The sequence below is a fragment of the Heptranchias perlo genome, chromosome 14, assembly GCF_035084215.1.
Source record: "Heptranchias perlo isolate sHepPer1 chromosome 14, sHepPer1.hap1, whole genome shotgun sequence".
NCBI lineage: Eukaryota > Metazoa > Chordata > Chondrichthyes > Hexanchiformes > Hexanchidae > Heptranchias > Heptranchias perlo.
The window spans coordinates 70,960,913-70,975,232 of record NC_090338.1 but is presented as its reverse complement, the minus strand read 5'-3'; the positions used below and the strand labels follow the sequence as shown (position 1 = coordinate 70,975,232).

The 14,320-nt window shown below is 44.7% G+C and overlaps 1 protein-coding gene across 2 annotated transcripts in view; it reads left to right on the top strand.

Moving 5' to 3' along the window:
• Positions 1–7,671, top strand: part of LOC137332602 (F-box/WD repeat-containing protein 11) — a 156,941-nt gene extending 149,270 nt beyond the window's left edge. For both annotated transcript variants that reach the window (XM_067996556.1, XM_067996557.1), the window contains one exon: positions 5,561–7,671. The gene's annotated coding sequence lies outside the window, so the exon portion shown is untranslated. The remainder of the gene's footprint in view (positions 1–5,560) is intronic.
• The last annotated feature ends 6,649 nt before the right edge of the window (positions 7,672–14,320 follow it).

Below are 14,320 nucleotides of genomic sequence, written 5' to 3'. Positions count from 1 at the left end.
TCTTTGACCAGGAGAATTTTAGTCTTGCTAAGGCTATGGGCGGCAGTTCATTACATTGAATTGCATTCCGACGGAAACCGGTAGAGGTTTTGGTTGCAATCATATTTTTTCACAAAGTGCAGCTTCAGTATTGGCACTTTCAGGTCAGTCCGACTGCACTTACCCCCCCCCACCCCCCCTTCCCTTTTAGCTGTTGAAGAAAATGATATGCAATTCGGAATATAATTCTTGACAGCTTTTGGCTGAGAACAAATTCTTCATTCCTTGCTGTTGAATGCATTTTCATTGCTGTAACCTGATTAAAATTGCTCCCATATGATAACCTGGCTATTTTAACCTTTTACTCTGCCACTCGTAAATAGTGCTGTAACTGAAAAATATATCAAAGGCCTTGCATTTCGGTTTCTTCAACTAGTTGGTTCATTAGCCTGTGAACTCCAGGACATGTAATTGGTTTAGAATAAGAACATTTCATTACCTGGTTTGATGCTCTGAAACATTGCCTCAGTCTGAGCACCACCCTGACCAGATGAAAGTGCCACTGTAGTGATTCTATTTGGGGATGATGTATGGTTGAGGTTTCTCTGCTATTGAAGGCAGATGTGGTTATATGTTTGTAGTCTGAGAGCCTATTCCATGTGCGGTGAACACCGTCCCATGTGGGATGAGTCTGCTATCTTTATGGCAGGTGCCTTGTTCCTATGAAGTTGTCTTTATAGTTCATGTTCAAAATTGTCACTAATACTTGTTCTAACTGTAGAGGCTCCATCAAAAACAGTACACAATAGAAATAGGACAATACAAGAACATATTGTGCCTTTTGATGAAGAAATTACTTGTCTTCATTCTTGTCATCCTGCACACACCATGGGAATAGGCAAACTGGTACAGCATTCTGCAAACCAGAGGAGGGGACAGAGAGAAGAGGGATCGAAAAGGACAAGATGTTCTTCCATAGTTTGGGTGACCAGAAGTTCCCTTTGACCTTTTAAGTTGCTCTGTTGTCATCACCATGATCCTTCCCATTCTTGCACTATATAAAGCAAACATTCTGACATGGAAGCACCTGTTTGTCTTCACCCCTAATGGGTAATACTTCTGCTGCGTTCTGTTTTCATTGAAAGTTTGTCCACTGTTTACTTAATTTCATGGGTGAAACGGATGGCGAGACATTTGTTTCAGGCTTCAAAAACTCCACCAAATGAAGGTGCGAGATAGCCACAGTCTGTGCATTTAATGTTTCTCCTCCATGTACAACGTGCCATTGTTTCACATTCACCTGGGCTTCTCAACCCATGCCCCTTGGGAACAGCTCCAGAGACTCGACCCTCATGCAGAGCTGTCGTTGGTGGGGACGTTGGAAGGGGGGTTGGGGGCCAGAAGCGTCTACACCATACCCGAACTTCAAGAGATAGTTAGTTTGTAGCCCAATTTCAAGCTCTTCCTGACTATTTTTGGGCAGACAATGCAGCAGCAGTTCACAACAACCTGAGTAGAAACCCCTCTTGACCCCTATATTATTGGTAAGCCTATGTTCAAACTGAGGCTTTCAAGGTACCTGATGGAATGTGTTTTCCAATTTACTGTCCACACCACAAGAAGTTTAAGCAGGTTTCATCTGACCGCATTTACAAAACTACCATGGAGTAACCTACATATTTCTACGAAACAGTGCTGCTTTGAATTTTTAGGAACATAGGAATAGGAGTGGGCCATTCAGCTCCTCAAGGCTGTTCTGCCATTCGATTAGATCATGGCTGATCTGTATCTTAACTTCATCTACCCATCTTGGTTCCGTAACCCTTAATGCCCTTGACTAACAAAAATCTATCAATCTCAGTTTTGAAATTTTCAATTGACCCTCAGCCTGAACAACTTTTTGGGGGAAGAGAGTTCCAGATTTCCACTCCCCTTTGTGTGAAGAAGTGCTTCCTGACATCACCACTGAACGTCCTAGCTCTCATTTTAAGGTTATGTCTCCTAGTTCTGGATTCCCCCCACCCCCCCACCCCCACCCCTGACCTTCATGCAAAGACTTAAGTTGCATAAACCTGTCCTAGCAGCTGAAATTTCAGCTCCTGGGAAGAGGGGGCTCTCTGTTCAGGCCATATCATGCCACCTGTGATAAATGCCAGAATGAAGAAAGGTAAACTGCCCACATCATTGACCTGAGGCATTTTCCACACACTGAGCCTGCCGTCCTCTCTGCCTTTGGGAGGCATTTTCCACACACTGAGCCTGCCGTCCTCTTTGCCTTTGGGAGGCATTTTCCACACACTGAGCCTGCCGTCCTCTTTGCCTTTGGGAGGCATTTTCCACACACTGAGCCTGCCGTCCTCTCTGCCTTTGGGAGGCATTTGCCGCACACTGAGCCTGCTGTCCTCTGCCTTTGGGAGGCATTTGCCGCACACTGAGCCTGCCGTCCTCTGCCTTTGCTTGGGGGTGGATATGCTTTTATTTTTGGCCTCTGGATCTAAATGAACTGGTGCTTCATGGTCAGCACAACAGGTTGGAACAATCATGACAACATCTCTTAAAATTAGTGTCTTCCACAGTTTGCACCTGGGAACATGCTACTGCTTTGGTCTGATTCTGCATTGTTTAGAGGGTACCTCAATTTTCAAGAATGAAGACCCTACCAATCTGCTCCCTTATGCACTTCGTGTATTTTAAAATCTTTCTGTCTAAACACTGGGACAGTATTTTCTTTCCTTTTGGGTACAGACTTTAGGTATGGATTCTTGCCCAATTAATTACCAGCCAAAAATAAGTTCAAAGAATTAAGCATGGCCAATAAAAATAATAGTAAAAGGCATTATTTTATCACAGGCCTACAAAAATGTAGTCCTTATCCCACCTTGCATCTTGACTTTGATCTTTTAGTGCTGAATTTCATAGCCAGCAATAAATGAGTACATTTTCCATCACATCATCTTCAAAACTGATCTAGTGCCAGTCTGGCCATTATGGCATAGGTCTGGCCTTTAACAGTTGTGGGAAGAAGAGGGTTGGGTCTGTCAGCTAACAGCATGCAGATTGTACATGCTCCGTCTGCAGTGTTGTCACAGGACTTGTTAATTCTACTTGGGGGAAGATTTCAGTCGTCTTTCATGATTTTGCAAAGCACTTCTCATAAAAGCTGCAGTTGGAAGCTTCCACCATATCATTGAGTGCTGTCGGCTGTTTCGTACGTTTAGATACTAGGGCAGTTCACTGAAGCAGAATCTATACAGGTCTTCAATAGTTTTGGTAATAAAATAGTAGAAAAGTGCTGTTGAGTGTTCAGAATATTGAATGAATTGGAAAAGCAATGCTTCAAAGAATCAAGACCCAACTAGGCAGGCAGTTTACATTTCTTTCACATTAGAATAGAACAAAGCATCCAGGTGGTAAAGAAAGAACTTGCATTTCTATATCGTCTTTCAAGTGTGAGCTGTGGCTCAGTTGTTAGCACTCTCACCTCTGAGTCAGAAGGTTGTCGGTTCGAATCCAACTCCAGAAACTTGAGCACATGGTCCTGGTTGATACTTCAGTGCAGTACTGAGGGAGTGTTGCACTGTCGGGGTTGTAATCTTTCGGACGAGACGTTAAACCGAGGCCCCGTACTGTGTCTCTCTTTATAAAGCCTGGGATCCAGTCTCCCTGACCGTACCCCGGCAAATGCCAGCCTCTCCCTGACCGTACCCCGGCAAATGCCAGCCTCTCCCTGACCGTACCCCGGCAAATGCCAGCCTCTCCCTGACCGTACCCCGGCAAATGCCAGCCTCTCCCTGACCGTACCCCGGCAAATGCCAGCCTCTCCCTGACCGTACCCCGGCAAATGCCAGCCTCTCCCTGACCGTACCCCGGCAAATGCCAGCCTCTCCCTGACCGTACCCCGGCAAATGCCAGCCTCTCCCTGACCGTACCCCGGCAAATGCCAGCCTCTCCCTGACCGTACCCCGGCAAATGCCAGCCTCTCCCTGACCGTACCCCGGCAAATGCCAGCCTCTCCCTGACCGTACCCCGGCAAATGCCAGCCTCTCCCTGACCGTACCCCGGCAAATGCCAGCCTCTCCCTGACCGTACCCCGGCAAATGCCAGCCTGTAGCAGGGATCAAACCTGGATCCTTTCAACTCTGCAGTTCATTACCAAGTCAGACACTTACCAGCTGAGCTAATAGGGAGTTCTCAAACCAAGAATTTATAAAGAGACGCACCTGGAGGATGTAACCTTTTGCGGTTTTGTATTGTGCGCGCTCTCCACTCCCGTGAATGAGGAATGGCAGAGGTGTAGATGGAAACTGTAGTTTGCAAAAGGATGAAGGGATAAAACTGCACAGGGTTTCATCTGTCAGCTCATAGAAAGGTTCTTTGTCCACTGTACATTGAGTTCTGTGATGAATTTTTGAAAGAAAAACTTGCGAGAGGGGTTGACATTCTAATCCCAATGTCACGTGCCCTTGTTCACTGCTCCCAGTCGGATCGTTGTCCATCCATTTGATCCAAACTCCAAAGCTGGAAAAAGGCCTCTTAACATCAAAGTCATCCAATCAGGAAACTCGCGTTTAGGAAACTCACGTTCCTGACGTATTAGGAGTCCTGGGAAAAGAAATGTTTGTTTTCTAAAAAGAAAACTCCTCGCTTATGAGCTGCACCCACTAATAGTGACTATTAGAAGCAGCTGGGAGCACACTGTTGTATGTGGGACCCTTTATATCCCAGGCCCAGACTATTCCGTTTGAAATTAGTTTTGATTTATTATAAAATGAGAGAAATTTGCAATGTGTGCTTTTTTGGTATTAAAAACCCAGCAAGGGTTGCTCTGTATAAATAAACTCAAAAGACTTTGCCTGCTAAAGCTGGGGCCTGCTAAATCTGGGTTCTGCTGGCTTCTTGTAAGCAGTTTGTGTTGAGTAGTGCCCACTGGTTTTAATGACACTCTGAAGCTGGGCGATTAGGCTCCTAGATGGGGGTTTGTATCACTGTTCCCCTCTCTCTCCTGTTTTTTTTCTCCCAAAGCCCCACTTTGGTGCACTTTTTTTTGCATAGACTTGGCACAGCCCACTTGCCCCATCTAATTGAAACTCAGGGTATAGTCACACTAAGTTTAGCATTGAGGCAAAGATGGTTTCAGCTTCACACCAGTGCTAAACTGGCAATGTAAATCAAGAGTGGAGTGAGACTTCCTGGAGGGGCTAGTCTCGCACAGCTTCCATTTAAGTGGAAATGCAAAATGCCAAGGGGTCCATTGTAAGCTGAAGAGATAAGAGTCTCCCGTCTCCACTCTCGAAACATTGAAATTCTAACATTTGGATCATGCATCCAAGGCAAGCAGGCAACAGCCAACCATCTATAGGTTTATAGCCAAGGGATCTTTTACGTCCACCTGATAGGACAGATGGGGCCTCTGTGACATCTCATCTGAAAGACGGCACCTCCGACAGTGCAGCACTCCCTCAGTACTGCACTAGAGTGTCAGCCTAGATTTTGTGCTCAGGAAAGGAAGGAAGAAAAATTTGGGAAGGAGGGAAGGGGGATCGAAACCTAATACTTAATGATCTATACTTTTGTTCCACAGGGGCTGGAATTACTACTGGATATTGGCTATGCAGAGCCTGAAGATGACTATGCTCAAAGAGCCATGTTTAGTTGTGGTGACCTGGTTTCTGTGGATGTGGACAGATTGAAGCCAGCAAGATATCAGTACAGTACATCATGCCTTCCCCTCTCTTTTCTCTCTCCCTCTCGTTCCTATGTTTCCTTCCCTCGGAGGACTCTGAAATGACATTTACTGCAGAACTTGTAAGACTGAACATTTAACGAGCCGAGCCTAGCCATCTGCCATGCTATTAAAAAAAAAAAGAGAAGCAGTCTCTGGTTCCCAAAGCTAAGTGTTTCAGAAATGGATTCTTCAAAATGGACTCTGCCAAACCTTTGATTGGAGGAAGGGCGTGGCTCATTCAGTATCGCTTTGCACTTTGCCCTGAGAAATGGGGATGAAGAAGTCATTTGTTGGAACGTTTGTTTCTTTGTTTGGATGCCATATTGTTTTAGAACAACGAGCAGAATTTCTCAAAGCTTCGGTATGTATTAGGAAGCGTTATTCTGTCAAAACTTGCTAAAAGGCCCCTCAATTTGGCTGCCTTTCTCTTTTTTTTTTTCTCATTTAGATTATAAATGGATGCATGTTCAATACAAGGGAACGGTGCATCAGATGAATTCCTGAAGTTTGTGTTTTTTTGAAAGGGGGAGGGGGGGTTTCTTTTTTTTTATAAATATATATAATACTAACAGTAAATAGAAGTGTTAGCTGCTTATATACGGAGATTACATGCAATTCGAGCTGTGTCGAATGTAGCTAGTTGTATATAACGTCGTGTGTTGATTGTATAGTAACCTATTTGAACCTTCTCGTGGGATTTTTGTTTCTTTCCCCAAATGTTCTTGAAACTAACGGAGGGCTATATTGCACTAACTGTGAAAAGCATGTATTTACGCATTGACTGCTGCGCCCCTTGCCCCTTTCAAACCAACGCCACTACTGTGATTTAAAGCGAAATCCATTCTAATCCCAGATTCAATCTAATCTTTAACATTATTTCTGTACTCCTTTAAAAGATTTCCATTTTTAAAAAATATTAAAGCCCAGTTGAAATTTTAATTTGTAAAATTCAACAAATTAATTTTGAATTCAAATTACACAAATTAATTAAAAAAAACAAGCTGTTTTTGTTTCTCCCCCCTGCTCTCTTTCTCCCCCCCCCCCCCCCCCCCCCCAAAATCACCACCTCCTGTGTTATATGGTTAGGTGCAGTTCTTGGCCCAAGTAATTGTTAAATATCTTTTTGTTTTTTGTACATATTCTAGATCCTTCCTTGTGTTTTACCCAGACGTGGTCATCTGCTACCTATCTGCCAGACAAGCTTCAGATTAATTAAAATGTTTCTCTCCTCCTCCTCCTCCCCACAACCCCCTCAAAAAAAAAAGTTACAATTTTCTGGAGCGCACATTTTGTAAAAGTGAAAGCTTTGTTTTAAGACATCTCAACTAACATAATTATCTTTGCACAAGCAGTTACCTGTAAGTATTGCCTCTACGGTTTATGTGTATATCGAAAACTGGCAACTAGGATATAACATTGTCACGGCCAAAGCTGAGATTCTGTATTGTGTTTCCTCTCTTCCCCCTCTCCTGAGAAAGAGGTTCAGCTGCTTGTGTTTTACGCGTTGAGACACAAGACGTCCAGTCCCAGAGAGTTGGTGTCTTGTGTGTGTTTAGGTGTATATTTTGTAATGCTTTAATTTAAAGACCTGTTTCGAAGTCCTATGCCCGGTATGTCACTGCAAAGGAATTTTTTCAGTTGGCAGCTGCAGAACCATGTAGCAGGAATGCGAGGATCCGAGGATTAAGGAGCTGTTTTGACATTGGCTGTACTCTGCGAGTATGCTTAGTGCTCACAGCTGTGGACCCCGTCGAGGGACAGTACGACTGATGCTCTGAAAGCGCTGGGATGCGATGATTATATCATGTAATTATGTTTGAAACCTCTGAACCCTGATACTTTCCAGTTGAAATAAGTACGTGTGTCTGGACAGTTCATAAAGACTGTTATAAATGTACAGAAAATTGTTTATCAGTTCAAGCTTTTACCGTGGAATGTGCTTAATAAATTACTTCAGTTTCAAAATATGTAGCGGGGTTTCAGATTATCACTTATTACACTGACTGGGCCCACTGGGCTAAACATGGTAACGAGTGCGGGCACAGCAGGAAGTGCGTTTGACGAGGCAGGAAGTTCCCAAGCCTTCCGTTAATGTGCTGTCACTCCTCCTCCCGATTGCGTGCTATCAGTAATACAGAGGTGGACTCTGCAGTATTTATATGTAAATCAGGCTTGTATTTCCTTGAATATAGAAGATTAAGGGATGATCTAATTGAGGTGTTTAGGTGATCAAAGGATAAATAGAAAGAAACTATTTCCTCTGGTGGGGGAGTCCAGAACAAGGGAGCATAATAAAATTAAAGCTAGGCCATTCAGGGGTGATGTCAGGAAGTACTTTTGCATGCACGAGGTAGTGGAAATCTGGAACTCTTCTCCAAAAGGCTGTGGATGCTGGTGGTCAATTGAAAATTTCAAAAATCAGTGTGATAGATTTTTGTTAGGTAAGGGTATTAAGGGTCACTGAACCAAGACAGGTAGATGGAGTTAAGATACAAATCAGCCATCATCTAATTGAACGGTGGAACAGGCTCGAAGGGGTGAACAGCCTACTCCCGTTCCTATGCAGTCCTTGACCTGAATTTTTCACCGTCCCAAGAGCTGCAGTCGGAGCTAGTGGAAAATTCTCACACTAATGTGGTGAAAATCTCCTGGTTGTAAGGGACCGGTGCAGTGTATTTCAGTGATCGTCATCCAATTCCTCGCTCAGACTAGTGCAGCAAATGGAAGATCTCGAGCTGGTCCTGTCGAGTGCACTCTTGAGGTTGGGATGGAATCACTTATGGGGTTGTGTTAAATGGAGCTTTACTCTGTATCTAACCTGTGCTGTACCTGCCCTGGGAGTGTTTGATGGGACAGTGTAGAGGGAGCTTTACTCTGTATCTAACCTGTGCTGTACCTGCCCTGGGAGTGTTTGATGGGACAGTGTAGAGGGAGCTTTACTCTGTATCTAACCCATGTTGTACCTGCCCTGGGAGTGTTTGATGGGACAGCGTAGAGGGAGCTTTACTCTGTATCTAACCCGTGCTGTACCTGCCCTGGGAGTGTTTGATGGGACAGTGTAGAAGGAGCTTCACTCTGTATCTAACCCGTGCTGTACCTGCCCTGGGAGTGTTTGATGGGACAGCGTAGAGGGAGCTTTACTCTGTATCTAACCCGTGCTGTACCTGCCCTGGGAGTGTTTGAGTCTCTGTGGAAAATGGTCCATTCTCCGTACAATGATTCACACCCCTAAAACAACAGTTGACTGGTTCTCGCACTGGAACCACATGTAACCAATCAATATTCTGTATGAAATGGAGGGTATAAAAGGCTCTCCAATTGGTGAGTCGGTCAGTATTCAAAAGAGAAGGTTTATGCCTGGAATGTTAACCTTTCATCACAATCCCAACTATTAATCTGTTTTGGTGCTTTTGGATGCCAACTTTGATGCATTTCCAGCATTTTCTGTTTTTATTTCAGGTCTCCAGCATTCACAGGTTTTCTTTTTTTAATCTCTGCAAGAAAACTCTAGTGAGTTGAAATTATATCGAGTTCTTGAGCTCTTTTAAGCCCCAGGTTCATTCAGGCCCAGTGAGAATGGATGTGTCTGGGCTAACATTAGGGAAGTGCCAAAAACTGATATCCATTGTCTTGAAAATGGAGATACAAGATGGTTTTAAAAATGGAGCATTTTAATACTGCCAGCTCAATTTTGGCTGTCATCTATCTGGTCAGTCAAACTAAGTCAAGATGGTCATTTGATGAGGACTTGGAACACGATCTATCAGCGGTGAGAGACACCTGCGTCACACTGAAGGTGCATTTGAGGCTGTCTGTATTCAGCAGCATATCAAAGGGTCACCAATCAATAGCTTCACTGGGCCCAATTCACGGTCTTTCAACAGCTGCGTGAGAAATTCAACTTCAATCGCTTTGCCCTTTCTCTACCACAAAGTCCAGTGTCAGTCTAGAAACAAACCGCCAGAATCAAAAAGCTAGCTCGAACCCATCCCAATCCAGTATTCACTTTTGGGTTTTTACGCTAGATGTTTCCTCAAGTTGAGTGTTGCTGACCACTTCCAAAAGTAGACCTTGCAGTTCCAATGAACCAATGCTTTTACATTCACCTAGATATTGGGCAGATAGTGAGACGCTCTCCACCACCGGCACACCGTGGCTGCAGTCTGTACTATCTACAGGATGTAGCAATTCGCCAAGGCTTCTTCAGCAGCACCTCCCAAACCTGCGACCTCCACCACCTAGAAGGACAAGCGTAGCAGGTGCATGAGAAGATCATCACCTCCAAGTTCCCCTTCAAGTCTCACACCAGCCCTGACTTGGAAATATATTGCCATTCCTTCATCGTCACTGAGTCAAAATCCTGGAACTCCCTACCTGACAGCACTGTTGGAGAACCTTCACCACACGGACTGCAGCGGTTCAAGAAGGCGGCTCACCACCACCTTCTCAAGGGCAATTAGGGATGGGCAATAAATGACAGCCTTGCCAGCGATGCCCACATCCTGAGAATTTTGTTTTTAAAGATCCAGGGGTTGAAAAGAAAACGGCCATCATTCCACCATGTGATCTTCACCTCCAGTAGGTGGAAAAATATATGGTGTCCTGATAAGTTGTTTGCACCAAAATAATTTGAATTAAGCAATACAAATGACAGCAAATTGAGATTTAGTGCTTAAAAAAATTGAGTTAATAGCTAATTTGAATCAAGTGACTGAATTAAGGGTACATTCCATCGGACTGAGGCTCAGACGAAAGAAATTTATAAGAAACTTTAAACAGGTAAATGAACAGTAGTCGGTACAACAGAATATTTGCATTAATTTATTATTGCTAATGTCAAGATTGGCAGACATTTCCCCTGTGCTAACACTACAGTGATCTTTGAAACATACTTTGTTTGCTTATGTGGCTGAGTGCTACAGTGGAGTTGCTGACTGATCTGTCGACATCAGACTGATTGCCACCTTTGTCCAGCAGCTCCCAAAGTATAGTTGCAAATTTCTTTGAAAGTATCCTAGAACAAAGGATACAAAAGTGTATCTCTCCCAAGTACATTAAATTAGGTGGACAGAAATTCACAGGGGTCAAAACGGCATTTTCTCACACGTACGTCTCCTGTGAACAGCCTCCTCCACACAGCAAATGAACACTTATCCAGCTAGCTGCTGAACATAAGTATTGAGATTCTGCACTTGATGGACATTAGCATAGTTCAAACCACCGTTTGCTCCACAGGGACAACCTACCAACTTGTATCAACACCCATGAAATAGCTGAAAGTCGACCAGACCATATTATGTAGTCTCTTCAGCTTGAGGAATCAGCTAACTGTGCCTAAATATAACCCCGTGTGTACGGATCAGTTTTTAAAAAAAAATCAAATAAATGATCACAACGTTTTATGTTTGTATATACGCTGCTCTCCAGGTCAGCAGAAAGCTTGGCTTTGGGGTGGGAGGACTGGGTGTGTGACAACCAGATACGAAACCTTTGTATTCATACATAGCAAAATTTGAGTAGCTATGTCATAGTCTGAATATACTCCACCCTACACAGCCTTCTGTCCCTCCCCGCCCCTCTCCCTAACAGACCTGTTGGAGGCGGGTAGTGGCCAGATTCGAGTGCACTCTTTGGTCACGCCCAGTAACAGAAGCCTTGACTGCCCCCTCTTACCCCTACCGATCCAGTCGTGTTCCTGCTGGTCTTCCTCCTCTTCACCACCCTGTCCCCCTCCAATGCACAATACGATTCAGCATTTGCTGCTTTCAGGATGGAGGGTGTTGTTTCCTGGAGGAGGAGGTCTGCGATACCACCCCCACCTAACCAGCAGGTAGCCCCTGTGTAACACAGCTATGAAAACGAAGGAACTTGCATTTATACAGTACCTTTCACGACCTCAGCATATCACAAAGTGCTTTATAGCCAATGAAGTACTTTTGAAGTGTAGTCACTGTTGTAGTAAACGTGGCAGCCATTTTGTGCACTGCAAGGTCCCACAAACAGCAATGTGATAATGACCAGGTAATTTAGTGATGTTGGTTGAGGGATAAACATCGGCCAGGACACCGGGGAGAGCCCCTCTGCTCTTCAAATAGTGCCATGGGAGGGCAGATGTCAGGCCTCGGTTTAATATCTCATCCGAAAGACGGCACCTCTGACAATGCAGTATTCCCTCAGCACTGCACTGAAGTGTCAGCCTAGATTATGTGCTCAAGTATCTAGAGTGGGACCCACAATCTTCTAACTCTAAGGCGAGAGTGCTACTACTGCGCCAAGGCTAACACCACATCTTCGGTCAGTGGTGTCAGCTTGACTCAGTCAGAAGGACATGAGCCCAAGCCCCACTCCAGGCCTGGAGCACCTAATCTAGGCTGACACTCCAACTATAATACAGAGAAAGTGCTGAAGGATCAATCTGTCTTAAAATTGAGGCCCTGTTTCCCTGTTCAGGGAGTAGTTAAAAGTCTCATTCTACGAATTGAAAAAGAGTACGGAGATCTGGTGTCCTGGTCAACATTCCTCCATAGAACCATAGAAAAGATACAGCACAGAAGGGGGCCATTCGGCCCATTGCATCCACGCTGGCTCGAAGAACAACCAGGTGCCCATTCTAATCCCACCTTCCAGCACCTGGTCCGTAGCCCTGCAGCTTACAGCACTTTAGGTGCAGGTCCAGGTACTTTTTAAAAGAGTTGAGGGTCCTTGCCTCTACCACCAATTTGGGCAGCGAATTCCATACACCCACCACCCTCTGAGTAAAAAAGTTTTTCTTCATGTCCCCTCTAATCCTTCCGCCAATCAGCTTAAATCTATGTCCTCTAGTTCTTGAACTCTCCGCTAGGAGAAACAGGTACTTCCTGTCTACCCTATCTAGGTCCCTCATAATTTTCTACACCTCAATCAAGTCTCCACTCATCCTCCTCTGCTCCAAGGAAAACAACCTCAGCCTATCCAATCTCTCCTCGTAGCTGCAATTTTCAAGCCCTGGCAACATTCTTGTAAATCTTCTCTGCACTCTCTCCAGAGCAATTACATCCTTCCTGTAATGTGGTGACCAGAACTGCGCACAATACTCCAGCTGTGGCCTTACCAGCGTTTTATACAGTTCCATCATTACATCCCTGCTTTTGTATTCTATACCTCAGCTCATAACGGAGAGCATTCATCTTCACAACCTTATCTACCTGTACTGCCACCTTCAGGGACCGGTGCACATGCACTCCAAGGTCTCTCACTTCCTCTACCCCTCTCAATATATTCCCGTTTACTGCGTATTCCCTTTTACTGTTTGCCCTCCCTAAGTGCATTACCTCACACTTCTCCTTTAACCAACATCACCAAGAACAGGTTAACTGGCCTTCCATTCAATCATTCATTCGCTGTCTGTGGGTCTTTATCTTTGAAGCATTTTGGCCATCCTGAGCATCTGTGTGACTCTAGACAATGAGAGTGTCAGCAGGTTCTTTGACCGTGGGTTGGGGGGGCGGTAGGGGAGAGGGGTGTGTGGAGAGATCAGCGCACACATTTCAGCAAGGCTGTGTGGACAATGGTCAGTTAGAGTTGCCAACTCTGGTTGGACATATTCCTGGAGGTTTCATTACATGACCTCCCGCCTCCAACCGCCCCGCCCAGTCAAACATTTCCCATCTCCAATATTTTTATAGGTAATGAGTAAAACTGTCCAAAGAAAATGAAGAGAAAACAATTTTTTAATGCCCCGATGATTCTTCTCCCGGGTTTGCTCGCAGCAATGTCCTGGAGATTAATTCCTGGAGACTCCAGGGCAATCGCGGAGGGTTAGCAACCCTCACTCAGGCACGGGAGCCCATTTTGAATTTTCTCCCCCCTCTCCCTTCCCTAGCCCAAAGGTGCTGAGGCACATAGTTATATCACCAGCACAAATCAGCTCGCCCAGCACAGACTGGGAATCAAACCTAGGGTTTTCCTGCTCAGTATGGTTCAGTAGCACATTGGCTGGTGTATTCGCTTGGTTAGCCGTGGCAGGGGATGGGGTGGAGGCCAGGGAGCTGAGAGTTGTCAGGATTAATGTAGAGTGTATGGTTAGTTTAAGGGGCGATCATTGTTAAATTGATCTTGGGTTCATGTCACGCTACACGTTACCCCACCAGCGAACAAATGTTATCTGTTTTTAATATAACGGGTCAGTTGCTGTCTTTTCTATGTTTCTACCTCTCGATCTGTTTTTTTTTGTTTGTTGTTTTTTTTTGGTGATTTGTATATTCTGAGACCTTGCAGGTAACACCTGTCTGTCTGCACACTGATTGCCTTGGCAACGGGCAGTTGAAAAAACTGTCTGTAATCACCAAGCATTGTTCTGTGAATTATAAATGCGATTTCATTTCGAGGATTTCATTTCCACATCGTTCACCTGAGGAAGGAGGTAGCCTCCGAAAGCTTGTGAATTTAAAATAAAATTGCTGGACTATAACTTGGTGTTGTAAAATTGTTTACAATTGTCAACCCCAGTCCATCACCGGCATCTCCACATCATTGTTAAATTGAAGTGCAGGCTGTGTATTTTTTGGCAATTGCCATTGAGTGCAATTCTCACCATCGAATGCAGGAAGTGGCACTCAATGGAGGGCAGATTAATGA